Genomic DNA, 21,410 nt, shown 5'->3' on the forward strand with positions numbered 1-21,410 from the left:
TGCAGCTTAGCCTTCCATCTGTGACTCAAAATGACAACACACTGGGGACAAGACATAAGAAATCCAGCAGCAGTGAGATGAAGGAAACTGCTGAAGAAACTGGGCTTAAGATATACAGTGAGAACGAAGATGCTCCACAGAAAGAGGGTGACAAAAAATGCAGAAGCCTTGAGAGGCAGACAGGAGCTTAAAGACAAAAAGGTGATTTCTAGCAGAATACACTGAAATTTAGAAGACTGAAAGGATGGAGAAAAACTAAGAACAGATGCATTGCAAGTGGGGCCACACCATAAAAACAGGAATAACTGCAGATGTGAGGAAAAGCAGCCCAGGAATCTGTGAAAAGGAAGTGATAGTGGTGGACAGCAAGCCTTTCTGTTTCTGCTCAGAGACATCTTTAAAACGGATTGGTAGGAAAGGGAGAAAATCTACCCTTCATTATACCAATAAGCCCTTAACTCTTGATGGCTGTTTTCCCACTTCTCTGGTCCATGCTTGAAACAATGCCACTCATCTAGCTTCCACTGAGGTGTTTGAAGTGGGCAGATCTGCACAGCAGCTTGTGCCGTGTTCATCTCAAACAGCACAATCCTTGCCTACAGCATGTAACAGACTGTTAAGGAAACAAGCCTGGCATTAAAACTCCTGTAACTGAAAACTTCAAAATAACCCTTCTGTTAGGTTTGGAGATATTACAGCTTTGATGAAGCACCAGCACAGAAAGGTGCAATGCATTGGAAAATGAAAAATGCATCAATCCAGAATATTTAAGGGCAGCACAAGAGAGTGGCTGCTAAAGAAAGCTGCTTCTCCTTCAACACTCTGCATATGAATCTCAGCATCCAGAAAATGTGCTATATCTATGATCTCCTCTTATTTCTAGATGGGGGGCAAAATCAATGGTGAACTTAACTGGAAAATTTGTTTTTCTGAAGACTATCCAAGGCAAAAACAACATCTGAGAGACACAAGGAATCCATTTTGGAATAGAGTTGCACATATGTAGGATTCACTTCCCAGGAAAATAAATTACATGTGATATATAATTCAGTAATGAGTAATGAGCCCACACTCAGACTGAGGATCCCAAATGCAAATATAACAGCCTAACCACCTTTTTAGCTAATACACAAACTGGGAATTTTGCTGCTCATTTTCTCTCTCCAGATGGATCCGAGGCTTTGAGCACTGGCAGGATCTCAAGGCAGAGCCTGATGCTTCTCCAAGGAACTAAACCCAAGCATTGAACCTGACACAGGGAACTCAAATGACTGAGAGTCTAGAGGTCTACAAGTAAAGGCACAGTGAAGACACGGTGGGAAGAGGGGAAGGAGAGGCTGCTTTGCAGAAAATATTTAGTGAACTCTCATCTATTTGCTCTGTGAGACATATCTTCCTGCAATGGCATCCTGTCTTCTTTATCTCTTTCTAGTCCACCTGTGAAGACTGAAGTGACATTTAATCTCTGAAAATGGCAGAATCAGTTGTTTGTGTATCAAGGCAACCAAACCATTCCAACTTAAATAAGCTGAGCCCCACAGCTGTGATAGAGAAGCCATCTGAAAGCTTAAAGAGAAAAAGCCCACAATTAAAAAGAATCCACAAACAACTGACATTGTCTCATTATGGTGCTGAGATTTGTCCTGTTGTCCTTGGATGTTTCTTCTCTTGCCCCTCCTCTGCTTGCCTGTCTCAGTCTCTTTTCAGCAGTGTGAAAGGTTCATTTTATAGAGGTCTTTTATAAAAGATGAAAATTCAAATATGTTATAATTAGCTGCAGTTCCACATAAGTCAGTATTATTGCAGCTTTTACATTAGATCCTAATTTGTCCCACAAATGTGTGTGTCAAATATTACAGTAGAATGATTAACGACATCAGACATAATGGAAGGATTAAGCATTGATGCAGGAGACTTGCTTGAGAGGAACAATTTTAACTTCTTTTCACTGATAATTTATTTTTGCCTCTACTGTAAAAGAAACCTGAAATTGAAAATAAAAATGGCTTGTGTTACTGGCAAGCAAAAGAAGAGATCTGATTCATGATTTAATTCTTCATTCAGTATTCATTGGTAGATTAAAAGCCAAATCATCTTAACAAATGGCACAGCAGTGAACAACATGGAATATAAAAACCTCAGAACTTGTCCTGCTGAATAAATGTGGAATCATTTGCAGCTTTGAAGATAAGTGTAATTCAACAGCAAAAAATTGATCCCTCCCTCCACAATCAGGTCTGATTCAGCACCTGTTCCATCAGGCATCATGGAATTGCCTGTGCTAACAAGCTGTTTCATGGCACACCTAAGTTGCCTTTTATTTCATCCCCAATCACTTGTTTGAGCAGTTACTCAGTTTGCAAGAACAGGGTGTGTGAGGAAGGAACTTATGACACAGGAACAGGCAATAAGGAATTTAAAATGTCCAGGAGACACATCATGTCTGATAATATGAATTACTGGGAACTGTAGTTTTCCATCAGCTGCACAGTACCTTTAAGTGCTTTTTTTTTTTCTGTTGCACTTAAAAGCAGAGTGACTCCAAAAATCCCCTCCTTACTCTAATTCGGTATCAGCACAGAAGGCTGCAGTTTGCATCATTCTATTTAAACAAATATTAAGACATTTCCGGTTACAATCATCACTGGGGCCTCATAGCTCCCAAACACCCAGTCATCCTTCTTATTTCAACACAGGAATAGTGACTTTAGGTGCTGGAAATGCACACCTGGAGACACAGGACCTGCAGCTTTGCCTTCTGGCACTATCACCAGACCCGACCTCAGGAAGGATCTCTAGGGTCTTGTTTGAGTAGCAGCCTGGTCTTCAACTGAGAGTCGGGGGGAAATCAGTGGTATACTGGAATTCCCAGGCATAGACATTCATATTTGCAGACCTTGCTCTACAGGTTTTTTATTTCAGTGCCCCAAATACACCCAGGGCTCTACAGCACTATTGACTTACTAACTCATTCAAGAGAGAGGCTTCATATTGTGTTCGAGGGTTTTTATAACCTTTGACACAGAGTTCTTTGAAGGGCCACAAGGAAGTGAGATGTAGCAGTGCTTTGGCAGCTTTTAAACTCCTAAGGCAGCAAGAAGGTTGGGTACAGGTTCTCTTGGCAATAAGAAATAAAGAAAAACATGTATTTGAAATCAGTGTCAGTTGAATAAAGGCAAAGAGCAGGACACAGCTGAAAGGAACTAGGACGTGAGTAGAAGCTGAATCGCAGTGTCTCCAAGGGAAGGAGGAGACCACCTACAACTTCCACACCAAACCTGTGGCCGGAGGGGGAGAACAGCCTCTCTCTGAATCACATTTTCTCAGAAGATGAGTCAGCTCCAGAGAGATCTTTAACAAAACCCCTGTCCTGTAACTTTCCAACAGTTCTTCCCCATGTCTTGCAAAGGGCTGAATTTGAAGTTGCTCCTTTTATTTTACCATGATATTCCCTCATGGGAAGAGAAGAGCCTGTGTCTTTTGCCATTGCAGCTTCCCAAGGCTTGAAGATCTCTTTTCTCCCCCAACATTAAAGACATTTTGCCCCACAATAATGAAAAACACCATTCTGCAGGAGAGCTTCACACTGATATCAGTGTATTCAACGTTTTTGGAAGCAAATTACAAGGTTTCCTCCAACTCTAGGCTTTCCTGCCTTGTCCCAGTCACTTGGTTGACTCCCCAAGGTCTCCACCAAGATGTAGCTCATTGGCTAAGTTATAGAAAAGGAGTCTTAAGTAGAGCACTCTATTGAGGTTTGAGTATTCTCTTTAAAATGCAAATGGCTGGTAGTTAATTCCCTTTTGGGATTTAAGAGCTGAATTTAAAAGGGGAAATGATGATACAAAAATACACTTCAGAAAGCATTGCATTGTGAGTAATGAATCCTTCGCTACATGAATGCAGATTCTTGGGGTCAGAAGACATCTTCATTTATCTGCATTTTAATAGTTTCCCTCAAAACTGCTTTTGGCTAAGTTTTTCCTCAACATACTACCTGGTACACTCTCAGTGGACAACAAGGGCAAAATTTGACCAGGTTTTCTATTTTTTAAAATCTCATGGATCAGCATATTTAAACATATCAATATTCTACTGGTTATGATAAATAACACCCTCATTTCTGTTAAGAAGTCTAACGAGACCTTTTCCATACTTCCTGAAAATAAAGCTGGATGACAGACCCATTTGCCAGCTCCTTGTTGACTGGGAAGGCTAAAAAGCCCCCCAAAAAAGTAGCTGCTTAGCAAAGGTGTTAAATCAATATTCACTTACCAGTTGCAAAAGGACTGTCTTCCATCTCCCTTTCTTTTTCATAACTACCATTTTATTCCCCCCCCCCCCAAAGTAAGCATATATTATGATGTCCATAGATCAATTGATGCTTAAACACATATACACACAGATACACCCCTGCAACCTTCCACAGACCTGGGGATGCAAGTGCTCTAATCTGCATTTAAAATTCAGAGTGCTCCACTCCTTGCATGATCAGGCCTTAAGTAACTCAACCAGATTCCTTGTATTTGTTCTGTCTTCTGGAAAATATATCTTTACATAACCCTTCAAAAGAATCACTTCTACGCACACAGGCACTAGCACAGACACATACACCAGTTTTCATAAACCTTATCCCAGCAAAGGATGGAAGTGCGTCAGCACGAGATGGAAACTACAGATCACAACGGGGAACTGCAAAGTTCCTGGTCTATGGTTAGAAGGGCCTAAACCTAGGATCTAGTTGATAAACTAGAAATTAGTAGTATTTGGATACACTTCCTTTGGCACATGGGTGCAGAGCTGTGGCCAGGGAGCACATGTGGGGGGCAAAAGGAAGCAGTCCCCAAGCTAGGTGTTCCCCTGGCCAACACCACGTGCTGATCCAGCATCAGCTGGATCATCCAGCAAAAGCACATAGGTAGATCTCTTGGGGGGGGTCAGTAATTAAGTATCCGTACCACCTCAAAACCTAAAAAACAATGACTTACACAAGCCTTATTTCAAGCTTTCCCTCTGTCTGTACAAGAATTTATCAAATAGTCAAACTTTTCCTTTTTGCCCTTCTTTTGTTTCCATGTTTTTCTGCACACTGCAAACTGTCCAAGTTCTCCAGGCTCTGCTCTTTTTTTTTTTTTTTTTTTTTTTTTTTTTAGTTAGAGTGACTTCAGTCAAACCCTAGAGATAAAATTCCCCAAACAATCAACAAAGAACTTATTTCAGTGTGTTAAATTTGAGAAGTCACAATAAGGGCTGTGGTATGATACTGTGATATCACTCACAGAGGACTGTTACTTCATTGTGAATGGAAACAGGATCTGGCACAGGGCAGGAAATCATTTACCAAAGGAACATCCAAGAAGTACAGCAATGAAAAATATGATTCTAATGAATTTATGGCTATGTAAGTTGTTGTTTTCATTGGGAAGATGTTTCTTTAAAGTCAGGGAAGGAAAAATATTGCATGTTATGTCTTTTTTCCACCTTCAACTCCAGTGTTTGCCAATAGCTTTTCAACAATTGCAGGATTCACCATTGAGTATTCCATGCTGAGAGAAACCAGCATTCTGTACAGCACAGGGCTCTTTCATTCCTTTTTATTTCATTTTTCTGTTATCAACCAACATGTCAGCTGTGAAATAAAACCTGGTGAAAAACTTTGAAAGGAGAGAAATTCCCAGCAGGTGTCACAGAAATACTGAACTGACTTCTAGTGTTAATTACACCTTCCATGTGGGTTCACTGTGTTGCAGTGGCTCTATACTAAGTGAAATAGTATTATTTTAAAATACTTTTTCTACACTAAAAGAAAAAGTGAACAGGTCAAAATAAAACTAGGTAAGTGATGGGGGACAAAAAGGAAAACAGGCATCACCAGCACAATTCCTAAGAGTTCTGCAGGGAATTAATGACGAAAGAGCAGAGAAGGAGAGTCTGTGGAATTCAGTGCCAAGATGAATACAGGAAACCACAGAATCCCAGAATGGTTCGGATTGGAAGGGACCTCAAAGCCCTCTCATTCCACCCCTGCCATGGGCAGGGACACCCTCCACTAGACCAGGTTGCTCCAAGCCCCATCCATCATGGCCACGAACACTTCCAGGGATGGGGCAGCCACAGCTCCTCTGTGCATCTACGACCTTTTGAGGTTGAGGAGAACCACAAGGATGTGAAGCAGCTCATTCAACTTTTAAGGTTTTCTCGGGTGAAACAGAACTCACCAGGGATATGAATTCAGCCCTTATCAAGCTGATCCAAGTAGTGAAAAATGACCTTGTCATCTTAGGCCTATTCCTGTCCTTTGCCTTCCTGAATACCTCAGCAACTATAAGAATAACTTTCAAGATAATCTTACCACAGTGGCAAAGATATTTCAGTGTAAAAATCAGCTACTGAGGGGCCAGGCTTGCAGCTAGCAAGTCTCTTGATTAAAATTACTCCAAATTTGCTTTGGGAAATGCCATTGTTATTAACACGCTCCTCTATTATTCAGGCAAATTCACTAAGCAGCAGAATTTGGAAATCAGGGATCAAAGTCTGGGATCTTTTGATAAACCTGAAGAGTCCAGATCCTACCTGAGATCCCACTGGGATGTACTGGCTTTAGAGACAATCTTTCCAAGCAAACAGATTTTAGAGCCCTGGGAAATACCAGCTGTACTCTTAACAGCAAAACTCTGGAAACAAGTCTCCAAGGGGATCCCTGCAAAATGAAGGCAGAGCAAACCTGACATGATGCAGGACACATGAGCACTCTCAGCTGGAACTGCAGCAAACCTTTTATTGCTAACTGCAGCCTCATGCTCAGGCAAGCAAATCTGGAATTTTTCCACTGTGTGCAGGCTGGGGTTACAGGAGTTCAAAGCAACAGTTGAACAATTCCATAATAACAGAGAAATGCAAAGTCTCATCATAGCTTCACCGTGTAAATCTGCTGTTTTAAAAAAACACCTTTGTTTTTAGTCAGGCTGGCCAGGTGCCTGGGCACACCTGCAATACATAACATTTACATATCACATTTACAATACATAACATATCCAGGTGCACCTGGATAACATCACCTGAGCTTTGACAATGAGGATTATTTCCCGGGGAAAAAGAAAAAAATAGACTGACTCAAAATAACTAGGTTATGTTTTGTTCACTAAAAGATTTTGGAGGAGCAAATTTGTTATTTCTTCCCAGGCTACAGTATCTGCATCCTTCCTCCAGTGTCATTTCACTGAAGCACAGCAGAAGCCCTGCCAGCATTCCCTGCTCTGGGCAGCTCTGTGCTTTTCCCCTGAGTAGCACATTCTTAGGTTTTTCCTCTCTGTGTGACTACAGAAGTTTCTTATTTGTAGCCATCTGCACCAGGGCAGAGGCTACAGCTTCAGTCTTAATGACTGTCTTCGATGATATCATTTGGTTTTTATCAGCTTCAGAGATAAGGCAGCATTAGCTCCCTGACAAATCCTGGCACTTGCTCCATTTGATTCCTCCTGTTCTCCTAAACCAGCTGTTTTCAAAGGCATTCAGGTATCTGTCGATAGCGTGGGTGGAATACACTTACCTTCCAACTCAGTTAAGTTGGAAAACATTCCCTCCTTTAAACTAATCACTCACTAAACAAACATCTCTCTTCTACCCAGACAACCACCTCTTGAAGGACACATCCAACTGCAAAGAGCTATGCTGCAAAAATACTTTGAATACAGTCCAAAGTGACACCACTCCCAGCATCTGCTCAGACAGCTCTTGCTGCAGGGTCAGGACTCACACAGAAAACCCCAGTCCCCAATGTGGTAACAAGCAACACAACCCCACTCACATGCTATAAGGGGGGGTTCTTCCACTTAAAATCCCAGAATGCCGTAAGATAATGTCAGCAGTGTTTTTCTTTTCAAAGACCTAATCTTTAACATGTTATGATAGAAAACTAAGGAAGAACTTAAGACCATGGTACGTAAAAGTTTAAAATTGAGAAAAAACTCAACCACAAGTACTTTCTTTTTTTACACCAGTCCTACAGGCTGTTAATAAATAGGGTAATAATATAAATATTAGATTTAAGACAGACTCAGATTACAACTTTATGGAGGGGGAAAGAAAAAAAAAAAAAAAAAAAAAAAAAAAAAAAAAGCCATACTAACTTCTCCAAGAACCCAGGGCTAAGCTGGGATTAAGTAGTACCTTCAGGACCTGCATAACAGTACAGCACCAAGTTAGGCCTCCGAAGCCACTAATAAATCCTCCTGATCCTGAGCAGCTTCACCTGGGACCACCCCCTCCCTCCCCCTGCCCCAAGCCCAGGAGTTCTATTTAAGCCGAGCTCAGGGCCCTCACCCCAATACTGGGCTTCAGATTAGTATCAATTGTACCTGGCTGTGGCTCTTGAATCTGTGCTATTGCTCTGGGCTACATAAGTTACTACTGGATTGTGTATTACTTTTATTATCAGCTTATATCACAATATGTAAGTTCTAGTCCAGTTTTGGATTTGGGCGTGCCTTGTCCTCTTGAATGTGCCTGCAGACCTGTATTTTTGAATGCTCTCTGGATACCATCTCTAGATTAACTTTAGTTATCTTCTATAGGTGCTGAAGGATGGAATGGGAACTGGTGAGTTTCCACAAGCTTGGAAATCCAGACTTTTAGATAAGAGCTAGAGATATCCCAGGGGATGTTTTTTGCCATTAAAAATCAATCTGTTTCTAAAACTGTATCATCTATGATGAAATCTTCTCTGTAAAAGCCCTGTTGCCCCACTAGAGCAGAGGGGCTGGGCAGATAGCTGAGAATGAGGAATGTGTTGGACAGGAGGAGATGAAAGAAAGATGGTTTGTGTAGTCTGACAAAACAAACCTCAGGGAGGATGTGACTGCTGTCTATAAATACATCAGGAGACTAAATACTGGGGCAAGGGTAAAGACCCTACTTAAATGGCATGAAATAAGTAGAAATAAACTTTAGAAAAAAACCCCAGCTTGTCTTCAGTGATGTTTTTAGTCTCTTCTTCAAAGCTGCAAGAATAAAATTCTCAATTTCTTATCAGGGAAAGCCTGCTCAGGTTATACACTGAGGTGTCTGTGATGGAGAGGACTTGGTAGCTTGGAAATCCTCTGCCAGCTCCTACATCCATGAGAAGGTCAGACTTCTAATTTCTAACTTCTGAAGAAGGAGGAAGGTTGACCATCTGACAGATAAGTATTTTTATCCTTATACATACTGAAAAAGGATACATAATTTTCCCAGCTAGAAGACTTACTTTTAGCTGTTCTACAAAAAGCCAAGATAGAGTATAGATTTAGTATATGTACTAAATTAAGTCTTAAAATATGACTTTTTTTAAACAAAAATGTGGCTGCTGTCTAAACATCTACCATAAGTTATCACTGAATGTGTTTTTATGTTGCCTCTTTTATTCATCTACCAAATATATGCAGAAGTAGGAGGAAGAAAATTAGAAATCTTGTGTAATGCACTATAGGAATAATTTTAATAGAGAATATTAAACCTTTATTTAACTTCCTACTGAACTGAGAAATATCCCAAAGCATGGAGAGCTTCCTGAGTCATTCTGGCCTGCTTAATGGAAAGGAAACCCAAACACCCTCTGTGTTTACTTTGCAGTTAATGCACAAATGATTTCTTACTAATGGCAATGCTTCTACACAACCAGGGCTGGGCCATGGGGACACCTGAACTCCAGTGGGAAATCAGCCAGTGGTGTTGGGTGCTGGCAGGATCATGGTAGCTGAGATCCTTTCCAGAGAAGACATGTATGCACTAAATCAACAGTAATCCCAGCTAAAGAAGGAGCTGACCTGGATTTGAAGTTGAACTACATCTGTCCAGCACAGATTTCTGGGAAATGCTCCAAGAATGAGGAAGTCTGGCAATGGAAAGAAGAACTGGGTTGCACTGGAGCTCCTGTACTTGCCTAAACTGGGCTGACTGGAACCACAACACACTGCCTGCTGAAAGGCTGGGACTCCACAGGAGAGGCTGCGCACAAGAAGGAAAAATCCCCTTCTCACCCTGCAGAATCTTGCAAAGAGACAGTTTGCAGCAAAAGCTGTGAAATGCTGAACTCCCAGTTGATTTCTGTCTTCTTAAACCGTGGGATCTCAAGGCATCACAGGACCAGTAGCTGCCTTTATAAATATTGTTCTGATGGAGTCAGGGAGATATTGGTGTGTGAGTGGCAAAGTATTTTCCCTGCAGGCATTTTGGCATCAGGATGCACTCTCCCTATCCCTACATGCCAGCAGGGCTTTGCTAAATAGATTTCCAGTGAACTGAAAAGCTGCCCTTTCCTAAAACTTGCTGTATCTTTTACCAATGCCCAGTGAAGATTAGGGAGCTGGGGGGCGATGCAAGTTGTTTCCTGGCTTATTTCTGTGCTTCTTTATTATTAAATATTGGGGGATAAATGCCACTTAGTTGGGGACAAATCAGGAAAAAAGAGCCAATAGTGAATGTGTGAGGTAAAATGTCTCAGCTAATGGTATGATTTTAATTTAAAATAAAATTTAAAATTTTGAGTTGATGCAGATGCTATTACAACACCCTCAAACTTGTTTTAGTCAGTTTTTTTCTTGCAGTTAAAGGAATTAATTCAGTATGTTAAAAAAAAACCCCACTAATTTTTTGAGGGAGGAGTGATCCTGAGAACCAAAATAAAATAACTTTATTGTACTTGTATGTGTTTTACATGAGGCTGCTTTAATTAAATTTATTGTGGCTTACTCTAAACTAGTGAATTCATGTTTCATATTCTCTGTGCAGGATGAAAAGTAATTACATTTCAGTTGCATTACAATTTAGCAGGTTCTAACAGACACAGGGACAGAGTTGAAGTTTTTCCATCTTCTAGATTGGAGTTTTAAATCACAGCCAGCTGCTGACTTGCACAAGGGGCGGGAGGTGGGTGCCACAAAGCATAGCCCAATTCCATGTGCAGTTTAATTTGGGAATCTAGGCCTAAGTACCTACTTGTCATGCACAGAATGAGACTGGGAGGTCACCAGGGCTGGGGAGCCAGTGGCTGCTTCTATAACTCAAATGAGTTTAGAGCACTTGAGCATTTTTCTTTGTCATGTTTAATCTATGTGCTCCTCAAAATGGGATTATGTCATGGAGAAAAATCCAATAACCCCAACACAACCTGAAACATTCATATAGATGGGGAAAAACGAGGAACTCTTTCTAGAGGATCTGAGAGAGGGTCAGGGAGCAGCTTTAGGGAGTGGGTCTGGGTGTGGGAGGCTTGTTTTTAAGGCAGAGACTTAGGAGTGGTTTTTCTGGGTGAAAGGAAGAAGTGAGGAGAACCAAGGGAAAGAGGGCAAATAGATACTCATGAGTAAATTAAATAGGGTGGAATTCCAGTGTGCTTTTCCACCTGGAATCTGAAAAGAGGGGAGAAGACAGTCAGTACACTTGCTTCCATGTGGGAACTAGTGGAAAAATGAACCTTGGAGTGGCCAGAGGGAAGAGTCAGAACAGGCAAGATGGGAGAAATTGTTGAAACAGCAGCATCCAAATGAGATGATGCAGGGATGGAGACATGGATCTGATGACCTAGGAGCTGAATGGGGAAAGGAGGATTTTCAGGAGGGTTACAGCACATTCCAGACTGGAGGTGAAGGGGGGGGGGGTATTTCATGTAGTTCACTTGAACTATGCAGATTAGAAAAATAAATTAGCCTCATGTGAAGGCCTCTCTCTCTGCCAGCACAAGGCTATGGGGGAAACAAAGCCTGTACTGGAGCATCAGAAACAACACATGAAATGTGGGAATAAGCATTACATCAGATGCCGGACACTGCAGCGGATGAATCAGACCAGCATCTGGCACCTTGCTGCATCCGTGGTGAACTTGCACTGATTTGACCACAAGGGGAAAAAAATAACCTCTGGAACAACTTTCAATATGAACCCTGTTTCAGGAAAGGGCACTGTTCTGTATCACATCCTGGGACTACAGCTCTTGTGGTGGAGCCAGCAACTCTTCAAAACTGTTAGGGAGACTCTTGGAAACTCCAAATAAAAATGCACTTTGATTTTTTAAAAAGTAACACAGCAGGGAGCTGTTAAAATTTACAAGAAATAAAGCAGTTTTGTTTGCTCTTATGTATTTCCTTGTAGTACTTGTTCTCCTAAAGTTTCAGCATGGTATAACAAAATTGAAACTGGTTTTATGGGACGGTGAAATAAATTGGCTCCATGACTCCCATAATTTAAATTAAGAGAACTGCCCAGAAGTGTAAAGTATAGTTAAGGGGGAAAAAAACCAACAAACTTCTAAATTAAACTAATACTGCTCACTTGAGGTTAACACCCGTATCTAACATTTTAAGGTGAGGTTCATAAACAGAATTTAGAAAATTTGTATTTCTGTGGGCTGTTTTTGAAATTTTGATTGTTCATGGAAGGGGCTGGGTCAGTACAACAGGGGATGATTTCAATATACAACAGCAGCTCTTAATTTGAAAGACTAGTCCAGGCTTTAAAAGGACAGACCTAATGAAGAGTTACACTTAATGGCACCAAGATCTGACCCCCTTGCTGTTCTCCCAACGTAGAGACGGAGCAGAACCAGTTCTGTAAAAGTAGTGATTCATTTTTAACCCAAATTTCCCCTTCCTGTCCTCCTGAGCTTTGGTCAGTTGGCCACAATGGCCCATTGTGAGATCTGTAGCTGCCCACACTGCAGTGAATAGTAGTTTACACACAGTCCATGAAACCATTTAGAATAAACCTAAAAGGTCCTAAACACAGGGATTGTCTGGCTTAACAAATATGCACTGACCTACTAGATTAAAGAGCTATCTGAGTGTGTGCTAATGGCAAATGAGGGCTAACAAAGGGATGTTTTTCCTTGCCACCATAATACAAATAGAGAAATACTCAAAACAAGTATGGCAGTAACCATACTTGTTTACAGTTGGAATAGTCATTGGAATGACCAATTAGTTACATTTTTGAACGGTAGTAATTATTATCCTTCTTTGAGCAGACATTTAGGATTCAGACACACGTACCATGAAAAATATTAAGTTATAGCACCATTTAGGGTCATTTTAGGCAGAGGGAGCCCTTTTGTGGGTATTTTCTCATGGGTGGACCTTCGACAGATATTACTAGCTCACGTTTCAGCTTTTAGTTTATTAGCTTTAAGTAAAATTCTAGTGGAATCCACTGGTTTTGACACAATTGTAGGTAATCATGCTCCAAGTGGCTGCAAGATGGGGCTGAAGGGGCTGCAGAGCATCATGGCTGGGAGCCCACAAACAGTTTGGGAGTCACCTCCTTATCCAGGACGGAGCGGGGGATGGGCCTGGCGCTACCTGTCCTGGAAAATTCGGGGCGAGGGGTGTGAGAGGTGTCGCCGCCCCGCCCCTTCTCGCCACCAGGGGGCGCCTGGCGCTCCCCCGCCCCGCCAGTAGGGGGCACTGCCCGCGGCGCCCACACAGCCTCCCCCAGTGGGGGGGCGGAGCGCCGCGGTGAAAGGCGCGCCCTGATTGGCGGAGATACCGCTGGCGGGGATGAGAGCGGGGCTCTGAGTGGCCAACAGCACCCGAAGAGGGGAGTAAAAACCCGGGCAGAAGACCCCCCCCGCTCCCCTCCCCGCGGATCGGGATCCCCCCCCGCGCCCCGGTCCCCTGACCTGGACGCTCCGAGCCTTTGCTTTAGGAGTTCTGTGCCCCATCGTGGCTGGCGGAGGAGTTTCAGCCAATCAGCGCGCGACGCCGCGGCTTGTTGCCAGGCAGATTATGGTAATGAGGCCCGGGCGGCCGCCCCCCCTCCCGCTCTGCAGCTACCATTGTGAGGTGAGGACAGGTGGGGGGGTTCGGGGCCGCCGCGGGGCCGGCGGCGGCGGCCGGGGCGCGGCGCCCGCACGAGACCCCCCTCAGGTAACGCGATGGGACGGTCCGGGAGGGCAGCGCGGCCCGGGGATGCTGCAGGGACCCGCCGGGGGTTTTGGACTTGTTGTTTTAGTCGCACCCAAGATGGCGCCCGGAGCTGGCGGTGCGGGGCCGGGATAAACCGTTCGCTCCCGCCAGTGGGGGGGGGGGGAGGGGAAGCAGGGCGTACTCATTCCCCTTCCCCCCCCCCCCACCCCGCAGGAGAGGTACAGTCCGCTTCCCCCCCTCCCCGCCTCAACCGGGATCCCCCACCCACCCCGGACACGGGGAGAAGGGGCTGCCCCCACCCTTGCTCCCCCCCTCCTTGCGTGGTACGGTCCGGACCCCTGCACCTGAGCGGCTGGAGGGGGGTGCCGGAGCCATCTTTTTGCCCCCCCCCAGCATTGTGGGGGGTCTCATCCCTCCACCATTACTCTGGGCCATTCGCCCCGCGCTCAGCCCAACTCCCCCGCCCTCGGCGGCCGGCCCGGCCCGGCCCATTCCATCCCATCCGATCCGCTCAGCCTCTGCCCTGGCCGCCCGCACGTGTCCCCCCTAAGCCCTCAGTGGTTGGGGCCGGCTGGCCGCCAGGCGCTCTCAAGGGGGGCTGATGGCGCCGCTGCCCTCAGGCGGGGGCGGGGGGGGCGCGGCGGCGCCTCGCGCTGGGGCGCGGCGGCGGGAAGCGGGCGTTGTGAGCGGAGGCGGGGGGCACTCGCGCCTGCTGATTGGGCGCGTGCCTCGCGCCCCTGTCTCCTATTGGCCTAGTTAGGGGAGGGGGCGTCGCACCCCGTCTTTGGATTGGCTGTTAATGGCCGCGGAGGGTATATAAGGAGGTGTGGGTGGGGGGCCTGCAGTGTGCTCTGTGGGGGGCAGTGGGGTGGCGTGTTCGGGGGTCCTCTCCTCATGAGGTCCTCCTGCCCCAGGGGGATTCCAAAGGGCCCAGTGGGCGCCAGTGTGGCCCCAGCAGGGCAAGGCTTCTGGCTGGGTGGCCCTGAGGCTTGGTGTGGAGGGAAGTTAACCCCTTCCCCGCTTCCCTGAGGTGTTCCCATCCATGAGGGTCGCTGTTTGAGTAGCAGCAGTTGCTGCAGGTAGAAGCTGTGGAGTCCACTGCTCTCCTGATAGTGGTCTTGGTGCCAAAAACCCTGTTCCTGTGGTCTCTGGTATGGTTGTAGCAAGTGGATGCTTGACCTTGGGGCTCTTTTGCTCTGTGGGTGTTGGTGTGGAGTTGTCCCCTTTCCCCTCCTGTGCCCCAGTTCCATTAAAAATGAGTCGATGTGAGCTCATTAAATGGTTGAGTTGGAATGGAAGAACAAGGTCCTGCTGCTGTGCCTTTCAGAATTATTCATCCTAAAGGGATAACTCACCTTTTTAGGGTTATTTCCCTGTACAAGAGCTATGTGTGGTCACCTTTTACCTCTCAGCTGTACCTTGTAGAGCCTCAGGAGGGCTCTTACAGGGTCCCTAAATTAGAATTTAGACTTGGTTTAGGCTACTGACAGTAGTCATAGTCCTGACAGTGAAATGAAGGGTCAGTATTTGTGATGCACTTTTTGGTACCTCAGCATCAACCTGTCTAGAATATCGCTATATATTTGTGGTTCTTACAGGTATTTAAAGAATGATCAAGCGCAAAGCTGGGTGTGTGAAATGCCTATCAGTGTTTCCCTGTGAATTTCAGTGGGAAGACTGAACACTGAACTTTCACTTTCTTCTGTTAGATTTTTAATAATTCAGGGACTTTTTTTTCTGGTAGTTCAGTTAGAAGATGAGATGCTCATGAATCACCAACTGATTTTACAACAGGATTCTTTGCATCTTTTGGGGACACAATAAAATAATTGGCAGTCTTGAGCCTTCTAATGCCTTCATTTCTAGGAAAAGTAATGTAAGAGCATGTATTGCTCTAGTCTGTCCTTAAATGGAAAACTTTTCTCCAAAATTATGATGGTTTTTGGCACTTTGCTATATGGATGCTTCTGTTGTCTGAAAAGAGACAGCTTTATTACCTTGTTTATAGGATGAGATATCAGTGTAATTGTTATTAATATTCTCTGATAGAGTAATTGACAATTTGATTTTAGAGAGAAACGGGTCTGTGGTGTCGTCTGCTCTCCTCTGGCACCCTTACCCCCCTACCCTGCGCAGAAAATCCGTGGATGAGCTCTCCTGGGGTAAATTGCTCTGCAGTGAGCAGCCACTTTGAGTGTGTTCCTGACCACCTGGAGCTGCTGACAGCTGTGTACACTGAATTCTAATGGACTTCTAAGTGTAGCTAATGAAGGGGGCTGGTTTTGTATGGTGAATTTTTCTTGGACTTGAACATGAGACTGGGTCTATTTGTCACTTTTATCTTCTGCTAGTAAAACGTGCAGTTGTTGTAGCCCTGAAATGGCTCTATATGTCAGTCCCCACCTTTTTGAAAGTGCAGATAGTCCATTTGTTCTCTGGGGTAGTGCAGAGCACAGCAGCTATTCTGAAGGAGCCATCTTAGGTGTGTGTTTTTATGTGCAGAAACAAGGTAGCTTTATTTTTTCGAATTTTAAGACAGGTGATTTAATTCAGAGGAGAGGTGCAGGGGGGTGGGAGAGGGAGGGACGAAGCAGCACCACCTGCTTGTAGGAAGGGGAAGAGTCCCCTCCAACTGACAGTTCTTTTGGGAAGAGTTTACTGGAGGAGGAGAAGAGATGGGAGACAAAAAAGTGGCAGGAGGAAGCTGGAGGGGAATGATTTGTTTTCTTTCAGTAGCCCCTAACAATGCCTTCTTGAAGGTTGTGTGGGCAGAACTGTAGCACACACTGATACAGACATTTATTTTCCTTTCGTGTCATCCTGCACTTTAAATCCATGTTTTCCCCACTTCCTTGCTTTATCAGACTTCTCCCTCTGTGATTTATAAACCAAATCCTTGAGGAGGGCCAGGTCACTGCCTCGAGCAGCTGGAGCCTGAGAATTGCAGTGTGTGATTCAACAGCCCATGGTATCACAGGGACCTCAGAGGATGAAACATTCAGAAGACAAAAGCATGAAGAACATGGCCATGGATTCAGGAAGCTGAGGGTGGGAGGAAGGAATTGGTTGCTGAAGTGGATATGTAGATGCTGAGCAAATGGGAAGAGAGGTGACTAAAGAAGAGAGCTTTGCATATGTAGAAAGTAATGAAGTTGACTCTTTGCCCACTGAGAGAGAGGACAGATAGTGTGAGAAACAATTATACAAGAATTAGGACTCAAGAGAGATGATCTTGGAGCATCTCTGAGTAGGTGTCTAAAGCCAGCCTACGTAGTCCCCAGGAGGATGTTAACCTGTGCTCAGGCTGGATGATCTCCTATATTCTGTGGCAGAAATGGATTTTCAGCTACTTACTTGATAAGTTGTGAGAGAATAGTTACATCAGACTGTTGTGCTGTCACCTTCAGTGCCTGGACATTGTCCCTTTAGGAAAAGGACTGTAACATGTGATGGCCACAGCAGCAGAGGACTGGCCTTGGTCTAAGAGATCTCTTCCAGCTCACTGTTGCTTTGATGATGGATGTGCCATAATGATATGGATATAGATAGATTCATTATGCACAATTGCAGTAAAGAGTGAGTTGGTGTTTGGCTGAGCTCTTCTATTTATTATTCAACTAAATAAATTGAAGCCATTTTTCCTTTTGTGGAAATAAATAATCCTTGCTGTCCCAGCCCTAGTATGATTTCCATTTTTAACTCCCCAGTAAAACATAAATATTGTAGTTTTACATTACCTGATTGATAACATTCATGCAAAATGCACCAGGGCCAGAGTTCCTTGAAACAGTATGTGCCTGTGATGGATGGGAATGCAGAGGAGATGACGGCAGTCCTGACTCAGTCCTGAATGAGGTTAGAAACCTTCTTGCTGCAATGAAAGCATGTTCCTGCTAAAGGATCTCAGGAAATGCACTGGCTCTGCCTTCTAGGCAAACTGGGATAATTAACTTTAAGTGCGGGATAAAGCTTTTTGCAGACACATGTGATGTTCCTTTTGAGCATAATAAATCATTTTCATGTTAAAAGCTGGAGGAAGACCCAGAGTCATAAAACCCCTTTTGTACCAATCTTGTTGCCCTTGCACATGGCTGGGGTGACACAGAGTTGTCAGTGAGCTCAGTCGTGGGAGGATTAAGCCAATAGTCCCTGCTGTTATTGCTGCAGGGAGCCTCAAGCTACGGCAAGGCTCTTTTACACTGGGGAGTAAATCACATTAGCTGGTTTATGCACCATTATTGTAAAGTGGGTTCTCATTTGAGATACTGCAGTGGCTTTATGGCTCCCTGAGCAGGGAGGTGGTCTTTTCCCCTTGCTTGGCTTTAATATTCCCCCTTTCTCATCCTGGAGAAGGGACAAAAGTGAGCATTTGACAGCCACTGGCTTGGATTTTTCAGCAGAATGTCCTTAGTGAGCCTTGCAGAGATTGCTGCAATGAAGTCCCCAGAAATTTTGTGTCTGTACCTTCTTGCGTAGTTGCGGCCTTGAAAGAAATTGTCATTCCTTAATAGCAGGTTTGCCAAGAAAACGTGGTTATTGTTGGGGTGGGTTTTTTGTTTGTTTGTTTGTTTTTTGGTTTTGTTTGGGGTTTTTTTGGTTGGTTGGTGGGTGGGTTTTTTTGGTTTGGTTTGGTGCTTTTTTCTGACTTTCAGGGCTTTCCTTTGAAGCCCTAGGTGAGTTCACTGTTTTTAACTTGTGTTGAAAACACTTAGACACCAAACACAAACCAGCAGTGACTTTGCTGTTAGTGGTTTTCTCTTACAGCACCATTCACTCCTGAGTGTTTGCAGGGGGGGTCATGGATGCACCCTTGAGGGGCCACATGTGAAGCTGTGGTGGCTCAGGGTGTCTTATGCTGAAGCAGCAAAGCTGATAAGGACATTGCTGTTGGATAGGGAATGAGGCATTTTGCCCCCCTGAGCAGTGCTTTGCCATCCTCTGGAGCTGCATGCAGTGCACAGGGAAGCTGCTGATTTAATAGCCCAGCTCCAGAGAAAACACCGTCCCCACAGGAACAGGAGGGAGGGGTTGGAGAGTGTCGCAGAGGTCAAAAGGAGGTTTAGGCAAGATTTCAAAATATGTCAGACAATGACACTGAGGTGCTTTCCAGGTATCAGGAGCAGCAGAAAGAGAAGTTTTGTCATTAATGACATTTTCTGGATTAGATGTAAAATGTAAAAATTAAAGAGAAAGGGCTGTAGGTCTGTGACAGCAACAGGTCCAAGAAGGCATTGAGAAAAGGAAGGTAAATGTGAATGGTGTTCTGAGACAAACCTGTTGTCCTGAAGGGATTGCTAATTACTCGCACAGCTCAAAATGAGCTAATGTTCCACTACAGGAAGGATTTCAAAGTCACAGAAACTGTGCTGGTTCTTGGATCACATTGTGTTGCGATTTGCACAATAGATAGTGACACACAGGACTGTCCCTGCCTCACCACTGCCATGCTAGAGTGGTACTGGGCTATATTTGTACTCCATAGTTAAGCCTATTACTATTTCAGCTTGTGTCATCACACAGCACGGGCAGGGTGAGGCATGCCTGGTTTTGGGGAGGAAAATGCTGTCTCTGCAGTTACTGCAAATGCTTTAAGATCTCACACTGGCATTGCTTCTTGCTCATGTTTGTGATGCTCATTGGGTTGTATGAAAGCATTAGGGTGCTGGAAGAATTTGGGGTGACTATTGGGCAATGTGTCTCATAATTGACTAATCTTTCAACTTCCAGAAAAGTAAAATCTCATCATCTTCAAGTTACTGAAGCACTTGCTATAAGCATACCAAAAAAAAAGATAGTATATTGAATAATATTTGAGCTATATTTTGTAGTGGAGAGAATATAGTTTTGACATACATAACATGTAAATTTAACACTAGTTTAAGCAAGTTGTTTGGATTACTATTTTACTAAACCTCTACATGGATTTTCGTAACAAAATGTAGCCTAATTTCTTTATACTGGGAAAAAACTGAGTATATCCTATCACAATGCCTTTTATCTTTAATTATATTTTTTTTCTTTTAGGATTTCTGCAAATGAGTTTCAATTTCTGTTACCCAGATTGGTATGGTAATCCCTTGGACATAGCAGAGCTTCCCGTTGAGGTGCATGTCTTGGTGTTTATTTAGCTTGTCTGAAAATGTCTGATGTGCTCAATACAGTGAGAAAAATCAACAATTGCAAAGGATAATCCGTGGGCATACAGTGGAGAGCAAGCAGAGAGTGCTCCCTGCATGCCAGTGGTTTGGCAATGCTTATGTCCAAAGTTTCACATTTATTTCTGCTAAAAAACTACCAAAGCTGAGAGAAGACCACAGGGAAATGGCTAAAATTTGAAGATGTTGTGGCTGTCAGTGTCAGGGCAGTAACGGGTATTGAGAGCGGGATCTAGGGCAGGAAATAAGATTGTGCAGGATTAACGAGGAGGAGCATCCTAGGGAGGATCAGTGAGCAAAGTTAGTTTGGTCTTTTTGTCATCAGTGTCAGAAAACTTGCTCAGGTGTTGGTGTTTTGTGGCAGTTCTATTGTCAGTGACTTTGGATCAGATCATGTTTTCCAGCTCCTGGCCTTGACTGCAGGGCTTGTTTTGCAGCAGAATTTTGACGCTTGCTCCTGCCTCCTGCCCTCTTCATTGGGACCTCTCTGGGACATGGCCTGTCTCCTCCTGCACTGTCTTTGCTCCTAGCCCATCCATGTTTCCAGGGAAATGTGCTTTTCAGGGTGTTTTCATGATTGCAGATGTACTGAGGGAATGCACACCAGAGGCAGATCCTAGGATGAATTTGGAAGTACAGAAGTTGAAAGCATCAGCAAATCCTGCAGCTCCTACTATTGTCCCTTATTGCTGCACAATTGGCTGGCCTGAGCTGTTTATTATTTTCATTTCTGTCAAGAACAGCAATAATTGGACTGTTTATAGAATCTGCAGCACTGGGCCACTGAATTTGGCTCAGCCTTGCTTTTTTTTTTTTTTTCTTCCCCCCAAGATTTTAAATTAGTGCTAACTTTTGGAACCATTAAATGACTGTCTTCTGCTTTCCTTTCCAACTTTTTGGTACTTCTTTTTTCAGAGATTAATCTTAATACCCAGTTTTGTCTATTAAAGACCCTGCCTGAACCCTTCAGTCTCCTTTGTACTCAAGTTGTAAGTTATCTGTGCTAAAATGACTCTGCAGGAGTGAGTCAGCATCTTCCTTCAGACCTTCAGTGTCTGTTGGTGGAGAAAGTCAGCCAAAAAGTCTGCTACTTGTTGCACCATGTGGAATTAGCTAGAACTGTGCCTTTCCCTTAATTCAGTTAGTAGTTATTGTAATTGCATTATTTTTAACAGGGTAATTATATATTTTTAGAAATCATACCACCCAAAATAGAAACCTCTAGTGTTTATTTTTCTAAGCAGTTAGGTAATTGATTAAACTACTGGCTATTGTTAGTGCAATTACCTGAATTGGCTCTTAATTAATACTGGCAGTCTAGGAAAAGAGCTGTTTTGGATAAACCAGCTGAAGAATATCA

The 21,410-nt window shown here is 43.9% G+C and overlaps 1 protein-coding gene across 7 annotated transcripts in view; it reads left to right on the forward strand.

Moving 5' to 3' along the window:
• The first annotated feature begins 13,722 nt into the window (after positions 1-13,722).
• The window catches only part of PRDM10 (PR/SET domain 10), a 44,770-nt gene continuing 37,082 nt past the window's right edge, over positions 13,723-21,410 (forward strand). For 2 of the 7 annotated variants that reach the window (XM_039564777.1, XM_039564776.1), the window contains exons 1-2: positions 16,479-17,750; positions 19,920-19,999. The gene's annotated coding sequence lies outside the window, so the exon portion shown is untranslated. Of the gene's footprint in view, positions 13,812-13,873; positions 13,896-16,477; positions 17,751-19,919; positions 20,000-21,410 lie in introns of those variants that run through there. The other 5 variants (XM_039564773.1, XM_010403988.4, XM_039564778.1 and 2 more) reach the window with 5 other exon arrangements.

This window comes from Corvus cornix, chromosome 24, assembly GCF_000738735.6.
Source record: "Corvus cornix cornix isolate S_Up_H32 chromosome 24, ASM73873v5, whole genome shotgun sequence".
Taxonomy (NCBI): Eukaryota; Metazoa; Chordata; class Aves; order Passeriformes; family Corvidae; genus Corvus; species Corvus cornix.